The sequence below is a fragment of the Notamacropus eugenii genome, chromosome 4 (assembly GCF_028372415.1).
Source record: "Notamacropus eugenii isolate mMacEug1 chromosome 4, mMacEug1.pri_v2, whole genome shotgun sequence".
NCBI lineage: Eukaryota > Metazoa > Chordata > Mammalia > Diprotodontia > Macropodidae > Notamacropus > Notamacropus eugenii.
This window is the reverse complement of record NC_092875.1, coordinates 6,132,830-6,145,166: the sequence shown is the minus strand read 5'-3', so window position 1 is coordinate 6,145,166 and position 12,337 is coordinate 6,132,830. Positions and strand designations below refer to the sequence as shown.

General features: G+C 37.4%; 1 long non-coding RNA gene and 1 pseudogene across 2 annotated transcripts; both read right to left on the bottom strand.

The window, feature by feature from the left end:
* Positions 1-516: 516 nt before the first annotated feature.
* Positions 517-4,948, bottom strand: LOC140502835 (uncharacterized). 2 transcript variants are annotated; one of them, XR_011966584.1, is made up of 2 exons: positions 4,056-4,948; positions 517-2,593 (listed from the first exon to the last, which is right to left on the bottom strand). It is a non-coding gene; the product is annotated as an uncharacterized lncRNA (long non-coding RNA). The 2 variants fall into 2 exon arrangements; XR_011966585.1 differs by having other exon boundaries at positions 4,148-4,948.
* A 1,536-nt stretch (positions 4,949-6,484) lies between these two features.
* On the bottom strand, positions 6,485-8,463 carry LOC140502832 (centrosomal protein 15 pseudogene; annotated as a pseudogene).
* Positions 8,464-12,337: the final 3,874 nt, after the last annotated feature.

Sequence of the window (12,337 nt, the reverse complement as noted above, 5' to 3'; positions counted from 1 at the left end):
AGTGCCTCCTATTTCCCACACTTGTGTGAGCTAGTTTGTATAATTTCCTCCTCTTGGAATGACTTCTCCTCCAATTAGCCACATATCAAACTCATTCTCAGTTTTCATGGACCGTGATGACTTCCACGACAGAAGATTTGAACTCAGTTCTCTTCCTGGGCCGTCACATCCTTTCCAGGAGTCTGGCCTGGAAGGTGGGGGGGGGGAGGGCTTCTTTTCTCTTGGCTTCTGAGGTCCAGCCTCACTCACTCTCTTACTTAGCTCTTCTACAGGAAGCAGGGAGTGTGGGCTCTCCTATCTCCAGGACTGATTTACCAGTTTAGAACACAGATATCTCTACTTTCTCCCTAAGCCCAGTCTTCTCGTTAAAGGTTGTGTGAATGAATATCAAGTACTTGTGAACGACTTATGGTGCCTTTTGGTGAATAGACATTACATTTCAAGTTGTGTCTGACTGTTGTTAGTTAGGACTTATCTGTAGAGCAGAGTTATGTTAAGTATAGACAGTCATGAATGTCTGATGTTGTAAGTATTCTTTTTATTTCCAGTGTTCTCTATGTGCTTGAAAAGAATGAAGGATCATCAGACCACTCATGTACAGTATTGGCAGACATTTTAACTGTCTTTAATTAGTTTAAATTTTTTTAAAAATGTTTTTTAAATTATTGACAAATTTTAAATTTTTTCCTTAAAAATTTCACAATTATGTTGTCAACTTATTTTACTTGTGATAACAATTTTTAACATTTTTAAAAGTTTTGACAAATTCTATTTCTTTTTTACCCTTCTATCTCTCTGAGTTGGCAAGCAATCAATTACAGGTTATACATGTGAAATCATGTGAAACATTTCAGTATTAGCCATTTTGTACACAGAAACTCAAATAAAAGAATGAAACAAAAAAGAAAATGAAAATAGTATGCCTCCGTCAGTATTCAGACAATATCAGTTCTTTCTCCGGACATGGATAGTGTGCTTCATCGTTAGTCCTTTAGGAATGTCATAGATCACTGTCTTGCTGAAAATAACCGTGTCATTTAGAGTTCTTCATTGTACAATACTACTATTACAGTGCACAGTGTTCCCTTGCTTCCGCTCACTTCATTTTGCATCAGATCATGTAAATCTTTCCAATTTTTTTCCTGAAATTATCCTGCTTGTCATTTCTTAAAGTAAAATAATATTCCATAACAATAATATGCCACAGCTTGTTCAGTCATTCCCCAATTGATGGGCATCCCTTCAGTTTCCAATTCTTAGACACCACCAAGAGAGTTGCTATAAATACTTCTGTAAAAATTGGTCCTTCCCACTTTTGGGGAGATGCCTTTGGTAAAAATGAGCATTGCAGTAGTCTTGCTGGATCACAGGGTATGTACAGTTTTATAGCCCTTTGGGCATAGTTCCAAATTGCTCTCTAGAATGGTTGAATCACATCACAACTCCACCAACAGTGCGTTAGTGGCTCAGTTTTTTCACATCCTCTCCAAGATTTATCATTGTCCTTTTTTGTCATATTAGCATATCTGATAGGTGTGATGTGGTACTTCAGGGTTGTTTAAGTTTGCACTTCTCTAATCAATAGTGATTGAGAGCATTTTTTCATATGACTATAGACAGTTTTGATTTGTGTGAAAACTGCTTGTTCGTATCTTTTGACCATTTATCATTTGGGGAATGACTCGTATTTTTATAAATCTGGCTCAATTCTCTGTATATTTGAGAAATGAGGCTTTCATTAGAGATACTTACTGCATTAAAAAAACTTTAAATGCTAAAGCTTAAAGACAAAATAAGGGGAAAAATCAGTATACGTAGCAATACATTTTTGTTTCAAGAGAGCCTGTATAACTAAACTACATATTTTGTTCAGATTTGTCCATCTTTTCTTTGTCCCCTTGTAAGTTTTCTTTTCTTCTCTGCTGTGCACTTTTTGCTTCCTTCTTTTTTTCCTCCTTCCTCCCCCCAAGAAGGCTAGAATTAACCATGGACACACACACACACACACACACACACACACATGCACACACATATATATACTCACACATATATATAGATGTTGGGGTGTAAGCTCAGTTTTCACATGAATGGTTTCAGGCAGGTAAAATTGAGGGCTTCTAAACCTCAGAGTTCTCACGAGGTCCCCCAGGGAACAGCTGGGGATTGAGGCATGAAACACGAGCTATCTTGTATTTCCACCTCTTCTCAGTGGAAACTTGCTGGGGAGAGCATCCCACCCTTGAGATTGGTCCGTGGTCTGAGCACACCTGTTGTTAATTAGCTAGGGGCTGAGAGCACGCTCGGTATTCACGTGCAAACTATGCATCGGGAGAGCTTATGTAGGGACAGGAAAGCCTGAAGGTGCTCTTCTTGCTGCGGGGCCCTTGGAGGGAAGAGGGTCCCTTCCTTCTTCCACTCCCATCCTCTTGCTGTATGATCCTTGCTCCTTGGGAGGAGGAGGATTCCTTTCTCCCTGGGAAGAACTCACCCTGCATATGGATACATAACTAAGACCCTGAATAAAGCCTACCACCTTGTTTGACTCTGGAAAGTCTCTTCTCTCAATACGTTTACCCGGCTGATCACCAAAGACCTACGAAAGGTAAGAAGACTCGGGTAGCCCACGGTCATTAGGCCAAACATATGTATACATAATACACATACACATACACACTTGTATACATTTACTTAGATATTTATAATCATACTTGTTTATAGCAATTTGCATTCATATGCACCCATGTACAACTGTACTATATTTCTTTATCCTCCATTTCTCTGAGGGTGTATAACATCTTCCTTTGTAAGACCAAGTGTTTCTATGTGTTTTCTAAGTCTACCAACTTCTCATATCCTCCACCACGGCAAAATTCCAATCTGATGTTTTCAGGTTATTTTAAATAGTTGAAAACAATATTTGAATAATATGTCTGACAAGTAGTGTGGTGTCCTTATTTTTCTCTTTTGATAAAATCTGTTTTAGCTCTTTGATATCATGATTAATAACCCCTGCTTTTTTCCTAATACATTCTACTCCCCATCTTTATTTTATGTGCATGTGTATCTCTTATTTCCTATTCCTCCTGACTCCTCTACTTTGCTTCTATCTGCTACCTTGCCTTCCTGTCACTTAACCTACCCCTCTCCAGATATCCCTCCCCTATTCTCTCTTCCCTTTCCCTTTACCCTCTTGTTTCTATCTGAATTTAGAAGACTTTTATAGCCTTCCAAAGAGCTTCCAAAGATATATATTATTACCTCTTAATTCAATTCCCATTAATCTAGGTACTTTTCTATTTCCCTCTTATCCTATTCTCTTAGTCTCTTACTTCTTTATAAATTTAGAAGACTTTTATTCCTATATATGCTTATATATACATATATGTGTGTGTATGTATATGTGTGTGTATATGTGTGTATGTACTTCTTTAACCAGATTTGATATGAGTAGGGTTCCCTATAAAAAAAAAGCCTCCTTTTCTTTCTTCCTTTCTTTTATTTATTTTTTCTTTTATTTATTTATTTCTTTTATTTTCTCTCTGTCTCTCTGTCTCCCTCTCTCTCTCTTTCTTTCTTTGCTTTACCAAAACCTTAAACTCAGTGCCCATAGATTGGACAACACTAGGTTCCTACCCAAATTCCACTTAATGACTGTTTTCTGGACCCTCCTGGCTTAAGAGTGATTATCAATAGTAACTGTAGCTCTTTCTCTCTCAGCTTGATTTAGTTATATTTTTTCTTTTGCTCATTAAATGGGCCATTCCCTGATTAATTCTTAAAGAGGTCTATTCATTGAATAGGCATCACCTCACTCTAAGTGAATCCATGAATAGGCCTTACCTGAAAAAGGTCTGAAGTGGACATTATTTCCCCCCCGGAGCCCCTAGGTTGAGAAATGTCTGTTGAGTTTCTAGGCAAGGTTGGGCCCAGACACTCTCTGTTGTGCCCCCTTGCCTAGCAGCAACTTGGGCCCCTGTCAAAACTGTTCTGTGAGATATGTTTGCTGTCAAGGCTGTACTGGGAAGTGCCGAAATGCTTAAAAGGCACACACTCACCTTGTTTGGGGCTGCCTCCTCTGGATTTTTCCATGAGACAGCCACTGGCCTGGCTAATAAAGACACTCACAAAATTCCCAACTGACACTTGCCTGTGCTTTTTCTTGGTCCGTTCAACTGAGACAGCCTTTGGCTCTGCGTGCACAGGCAAACCATCCGCCCTGGACAGCTGGACTGAGCTTTGACTTCAGGGGGTGGCCACTGGGATCGATGTTCCCTGGCCTGATCTCTAAGCACAGCCATGCGAACCAGGCTCCTGGTAGCCAAATTCCTCTGATCTGGCCATTTTGAGCATCCTGTCTGTCCTGGTGAGTACTCCTGTAAAGTAAGTGGCGAGGCTGGACTCAGTGGGAAACGCCCTTACTGACCTCCTTGGAATGCCACTTGAGAGTCCTGGTTGCCTGACTGCCTGATTGTGTCTGTCCGTACATTCTGTCTGTCTCTTGTTTTGTGTTTCTGTTTAATTGGACTTTGTGCCTTACTCTCCTTTCCCGATCTCATAGGCCAAGGACAATCAGGTCCTGAGACCCCGTTGCAATTCATGATAAAATGTTTTAAACAATTCCAACAAGCTGCAGCTGGTTATGGGTACAAAGTCTCTAAGGAAAAATTAACTTTATTCTGTCAACAGGAATGGCCCGCCTTCAGGGTGGATTGGCCACCAGAGGGGACTTTTGATAAATCCATTGCAAGGCAGGTACCAGCCCATCTGGATCAGATCCCATATATCAGCATCTGGATAGATCTGATTCCCCGTCCTAAGGTCTCTCTAAAGCCCCTCTCTCCTGTTAAGATTCAGGCGCTGCAGCGGAACCATCAGCCAGAATCCAAAACAAATACAGTGGCATCTGGAGCCCAGCACCACCTCTACCCAGTGCTTCCTCCCAACCCTGAATCTGTATAATTGGAAGCAGCAAAATCCCCCCCCCCCACTTTTTCATTCCATTTCAGATACAACCAAAAGGTAGTTAAGTGAAACATGTCACTCCTAATCGGATGTTTAAGACAGGTCAGAATTTGTTGTGTTATTTAGCACTAAGACAAATTGAGAAAATGCATAAATCTGAAAATAAAAAAAAAAAAAGAGACACCTCAGAGACAGAGCTTTGAACTCCCAAGTGGAAAGGAGGGGACTAGGCACCACTGGACTTTGTTCCAGAGTCTCCCTCACTTCCACTTGCAGTTTCCACTTGCAGTCCCTCCGTTTCTCTTGGAGGTTCCACCGAAATAGGCTCTGTGTGCACACGCACCTGCGTGTGCTTTTTCTCCGTCTGTCCATTTCAGGCCAAGGTCTTCCATTGCATCCTGGGCCATCTCCAGCCATCCTGATGAATATCTGGTCATTGGCTCCAGATGGCTCCAGAGGAGAAGTGGGGCTGGTGGCCTTACACAGCCCTCTCTCACTGAAAACAAAGTCAAGTACAAGTCATATCATTTCTCTGGTGTCATGATCTCCTTCAGAAACAAAGGATGAACGCAACAACCCCATTCCCCTATCTTTTCATTTATTTTTTAATTTAGAAGACTTTTATGCCCTTCTAAACATTTATGTATTCTTCCCTTTTTAACCCATTCTCAATGAGAGTACAGTTCCAGAACTACCAGTCCTCCTTCCAGTGTAATTCCTGTGTCAATTCTTCCTCTCATTTGTATAACATAGTCACTCTTTTTGCCTTCTCCTAATGGTTTTATTTTTTAGAATCACATCATACTCAGGTCTACCTGAATCTTTTTTTTCAAACTTCTCAATTACTAATATTTCAGACATATGTTTTACTTTTTTCACATAAAAAGTAAAGTCTATCCTTATTGAGTTCCTTATATTTAATCTTTTACCTTATATTTCTCTTGTATCTTGTATGTTAAATTTTCTATTTCATGTAATCTTTTTGCAACCAAATCCTGAAAGTTTAGCAATTCATTGAATGTCCAATTTTTTCCATTCAGGATTATGTTCATCTTTGCTGGGTGTGATATTTTTGGCCACAATCCCAATTATTTTGCCCTTCTACATAAAAGAAGTGTAGCTTCATGGAAGAAAGTTGTTCTGTCCTCTGCCAACAAACTGCATCTTGAGCATTATTTTTGGTTCAGTAATCCACACTTTAAGTAGATCACTGATAAACTGAAGAGTGTTCAGTGTGGGGGTACCTGGATGGTAAATGACATTAAATATATGTCACATGAGAATTGGTTGAAAGAACTGGAGAAGAAACTGTAGACTTGAGAGGCAAATGCTCAAAGAGACAATGATGGCTATTTTCCAGTATTTGAAAGTCTGTCTTGTGAAGGAGGGATTATATTTGTAACATGTGGTCTGTAATAGCAATTGTTGGAAGTTACCAAAAAAAAAAGAAAAAGAAATTTAGGTTAGATGAAAGATCTTTTATTTCCTAACAATTATAATGATATCAATTTTACATCAATAAGAATGGAATGTCGAGTCGGTAGTAAGGTTACATTCATTGGAAATCTTTAGTAGTAGGCGAGATGTGTAGTGGAAATTATAGTGGGAATTCCTTTCCTGTATTGGTTGATTTAGGTTTTATTAAGCTCTTTTCTCAGCCTTGAATTTCTGATTTCATAAAACTAGAAATCCATATTTAAGTTTCAGGAGAGAAAAATTGAATTTTCTTGTTTGAAATACAACATTTAAATTCAATTGTCTTATATATAGCTGAATTATATTTTGTCCAAAGTAAAAAAAATGAGCACAATATTGTTTATGTATTTTTCTTTCATTAAAAAAATCAAAGCCAAGTCATTACTCCACCCTCAATAATATATGAGGTTTAAACTAGAAATCTATTCTGGACAGCAGTCATAAAAAGAAGTAATAACATAGCCTGCTTCCTTTGGAAAGCATAAGGAAGATACACTGGCTAGAGTAGAAGTAGAAACAGAATCTCAGAACTCTATTTTCACTAAATCATTTTCTTTTTAAGGACTCAGAGGGAGAGATAAAGAGACTTTCAGGAATGTGACCTAGAACAAACTGTATTAAATTCTAAAAAAAATTTCAATCTACAAATATGCCAATTTGAGAATTTGTATTTTACTTCAGTACTCTCAACATCACCATTGGTCAGCTGATCCATGATTTTTTTTCTCATCCAGATCAGCTGTGGTCCATTTGATTGTGTTCTTAATGACAAGGTCCAGTTTCCATCACTACATCAGATGGTTCTCAAATACTATTGTCTTTACCAAGGTATTGTCCTATTATTGGTATATTTTGAATGGAATTGGATAAGTCTGATTGCTTCTGATGATATGAGAGATGAGGAAGTCCTCTTGGAAATGAAAAGGAAAATGGTAAAGAATGGAGTTTGTGTGTTCTTCACAGAGAAGATCCCTGTCAGTGAGAGAAGTCATATGGAATCCCAAGAGAACTTCATGCCCAGGCTGTTAATATCATCAAGAAAAGTGATTATCATTGACAGCGGCACAGATTCACCAATGATTCTGAGATACAAGTATCCATTTTACCAACACAGAAGATGTGGATTGGCACATCTCACTGAGACATTACTGTAAGACCCTTCTGTTATTAGGGTTATACTTTCCATGGGACTCTCATATTTTGTTTTTTTCACATTTTAACCATTCATTAAATTCAATTCATCTTTCAAAATTTTCTTCTACACTCCTAAAAGTTTGATGAAATGATAGATTAAAAGTAAGAGCAATTGTCATCATTCCTTAAAAAGATTGTAATGTATTTCAAAATTTCCAGTAAATTTTAAAACTCTCCCTATTGTCAGAGAGGTAACAGAATACACATTAATATATTTACTTAGATGAACAAATTCCTTTTGATTGTTACAATGTCCAGATAAGTTTTGCTTTCCTGAGCAGTTGATCTGAAACAGAGCACCAAGGAAAAATGACGTCTTTCTTGTGGTTATCTCTCTGTGGCCTCTCTGATGTCATTTGCTGCTGAATTTTGATATCTAACACCAATGAGATGTTGTTGCCTTCCTAAAAGAAAGTGCTTTCACTTGAGGACCTGTTCTTCTACTGATGCCCAGTAGAGTCTGAAGATTAAACATTTCAATGTGTGCCTGTAAATATGTATTTTTTTTCATATTTCTCTTCTGGGGTTCTTATATCATTTAGAAGGCTCAGATTCCTCTTATTGGCTAGTTTAGTCAATTTTAGGTGAGATCTCGTTTTTCAGTCTTCTGGTCACCGTGATCATTCTTCATTTATTCAAGAATAGTAATCTTTGTGCTAGTATTTCTTCATGTTTTTTAGTAAGTCGAACTTCTTTGGCAAAATGTGCCATCCCCTTTCCTTTGGTCAGCCCTCCTTGATGTTGGTGAAAGTTTTCTCGACGGGCCCTCCTTTTGGCCTCTGCCAGAGGTTGTGGGGCTGGGGCCTAAGGTCCATCAGATGGCTCCAGCATCTTGAGTCAAAGCAAGAGTCAGAGCCAGAGCCAGAGCTGGACTGGACTCCCTCTTGGGAATGCATGATGCTCCCGCCTCTGACTCTTATATTTTCATACTTGACAAGTGAAATTTCTGGTTTCAAGAGTTTTCTTAAGGCAGTCTTCTAAATACACAAATGACATTTTACTTATGGGACTCAGTTTTTAAGTGCTCAGGTCACCCAGAAAATTCAGAGCAAGATATCTCTTCACCCAATGCTTCCTAGAAGACTTTGCCTCTGTATTCTTTTGATATGAACACATCTGGCTTGAGTTACACCATCTACCATACTGTCTATGCTGTGGTTTGGGCTATCCATGAAATGCTTATGAGAAAATCAGAGAAAAGATGAGTGGGAGATGAAGAGTATCTATTAGCTCATTCATGGCAGGTAATAGTGAAAGAGTGGCCAATTTTTAGCTATGGTGTAGTGAGAATTTATTTTCGGCATGGGTGGGACAAGGCTTTTCTAACTCCCAAATTCTCTAAATATATGTCTCTTAAATATTGTATTTTTAATTTTCAGCACCAGTCAGTATCCATGTGGAGCTCATAATTACTGTTTCTTCCATAGAGTCTTGGACTTGTAAAGGACCTCAAGTGCCTTATAACAGTCATTCATATATCTGTACTGCTTTTTGCATCAGCTTTGCTAGTGTGCTTACAGTCTTTGGGTTACCTATCTCCTCCTGCCCCCTCATTCAATTTTGTGGCTGTTATAATTGTTGGAAAACAATTTACCATTAACCTAGGTGGGACTACTTAGATTATAAAATTCTTACATTGGTTGGCAACCAAGCCAAGGTCCAGTCCTCCTATCCTGTCTACCTCCTAGTGAGTAATTTATTCATTCATTCTCATTCAGTGTTCCTAAGCAATAAAAGGTATATTATATTTCCCCAATCGATGGTATTTTATGATCTTTTCTCAAAAATTATTATTGATAAACAATTTCTCATTAATCAGTTAATTCTGAACTCTGATCCCAACTAATAAATTAAATGGAGACATTACTTTTCCTATAAAATTTTAGTGATCTCTCATCAGTTCCTGGAATCATAATCTTAGAGAAACATGAACTCTATTGACAATAAATTTTATTAGTAATGTAAGAAAGTTTATAATGAAATATTTCAATAACTTATCTTGGTGATAAAAATTCTGGGTAAAATCACTTCTAGCCTTTAATGGAAGCTGCTGTTTTTGTTTGTTTGTGTTTCTACAATTATGGAAACAAACACTCTCACAAGTCAATTCTCTCCAGATATAAAAGTCTTTCAAAAATTCAGGGTATCTTCACAGACTCATTTAAAATCACTTCTCTGAGGATGCTCTTTTGCCTTTCTCGTGAAAATTAAGTTACTCAGTCTCTCAGAAAAGTTTTCTCAGTCCTTTGGGTACCTTGCATAGTCTCTCCCACCTAAAATTCCTCCTCCCAAATTCTGTTATCTTTTGAAATACAGTAACAGTTTCCTTATTTGAGGCAAAAGGGCTATATGAAACTAGATTCTCTTTTTTATTGTTTATTTTACTCTTGAAAATATCTCTCTATATTACCAGGGTTAGTCAGGTAAGGATCATTCATAGACTTGATCCCAATTCTGACCACCAGGGAAGATTTATCCTGCTCCGTTTCTTTCACCTGGGCTCCTTGGGGTTAGGTAGCATGATGAACTTTTGCTGTTATGGGCTTTGAATATTTTTGACAAAAATAGCTCAGATGCTTAATAGGTGTTAGCCCTGCTGAAGCTCAATAACTCTAAAATCAATGATCCACAAACCTAAGCCTCCAAAAGCAGGATCCATAGTCATACTTTCTTCAGCTTTCAGGCTATGCTCCTAGTTAATGTCTTCTGGGCCAGGTAGACATAATATGACTATTTTTCTTGATGTCCTCCATTTAGACAGTGAAACACCATCACTTTCCCTTTCTCTTCTTGGACAAATATCTCTTGTTCAGTACAATAATTCTTGAATCTCAAGATAACTGCTGTGTTAAGTATATATGACATTTTTTTCCATAATCTATGCCTTTCATTTCAGATAACTGTTTATCAAATCTCCAGACGACAAGACAAATTTATTTTTATCATCCTTCCTTTAGAAGTACTCCATCCCCAAATACATGTCCCCTCATTCTTATAAGTTAAGATAGGATCGAGAAAGGCAGTGTTTTATGGGAATGTCAGAGTGGATCTTCTAATCAGCAAGCCCTGGGTTCAGATATGCCATTTAGACACATACTATGTGGAATCCTGGGTAATTCTCTCAACCTTTATGTGCCCCATATTATCTTCAAAGTGTATAATTTGCCTACTCATATGATAGCTGCTGTTCAGCATTAATAGAATGAGTTTTCTCACTATAGAACTCCCCAACCTGATGAAATGACAAGAAGTCAAACTAATGTTATCCAGAAATTCTCATGTCAAACACGATCTTCTGAACCTTTGGTCATGATAAGCTAACGATTCACTTCTAATTTTTGACTTTTGCCTTATCTTGTATGGAGAAGGTTTCCATGTTTTCATAGAGTTAGAACTCTTTATCTAGAAACATATCTTCAAAGTGATACCACAGGAATGTTCTTGGATAGAAAAATCTCAACAGATTAGAACATTGGAAAAAATAACTGAAAATGAAATTCAATAGCAACACACTTATAATCTTATACTTGGTCTACTTTATGAAATTAAGGAAGGAAATGTCATGGTGAGACAATTAGCCCATAAACATTTGTTAAGCTCTTCCATGCCAGATATTGTGCTAAATGCTGGGGATTCAAAAGAGGCAAAAGACAGTGCCTCCCCTAATAAAGTTTGCAATCTAATTGGGGAAACAACAAGAAAACGAATATGTACAAATAAGGAATATACAGGATAAATTGAGAAAAATAGGACAGGAGTATTTGAGGATAGAATTAGGGCATCAAGATGGCACAGTAAAGAGAGTTCAGGGCCTAGACTCAGGAAGATGTGAGCTCAAATCCAGTCTCAGAAATTTAGCTCCTTTGATATTCTGGACCTTTTGTTCTTCCAAAAGAATTTTGATATTATTCTTTCTAGCCGCAGAAAATTGGTATGGCACTGAATAAGTAAGTTAACTGAGGTAGAATTGTCATTTTTATTATATTAGCTCAGCCTACCCATGAATGAGCAACTGATGTTTTTCCATTTACTTAGATCTCACTTTATTTGTGGGAATAGTGTTTTGTAATTGTATTCATATAGTCCCTGGGTTTGTTTTGTCAGATAGACTCTCAGATATTTTCTAGTGTCTACCCTAGCTTTAAAGGGGATTTCTCTTTCTATCTCTTGCTGTTGGGTTTTGTTAACAATATGTAGAAATGCAGGTGATTGATGTGGGTTTATTTTGTAACCTGCAACTTTGTCAAAGTTGTTAATTATTTAAAGTAGTTTTTTTCTTGATTCTCTGGGATTCTCTAAGTACATCATCATATCATCTGCAAAGAGTGATAACTTAGTTTCTTCTTTGCCTATTTTAATTCCTTCAATTACTTTTTCTTCTCTTATTACTACACTTAGCACTTCTAATACCATATTGAATAACAGTAGTGATAATGGACATCCTTGTTTCACCCCTAATCTTATTGGAAATGCATCTAACTTGTTCCAATTGCATATAAGGTTTGTGGATGGTTTTAGGTAGATACTGCTTATTATTTTATGGAAAGTTCCATTTATTCTTTTGTTTTCCTGTGTTTTCAACAGGAATGGGTGTTGTATTTTGTCAAAAGGTTTTCCTGCATCTATTGAGATAATCATATGGCTTCTGTTATTTTTGTTGATATGATCAATATTGCTAATAGTTTTCTAATATTGAACCAGTCCT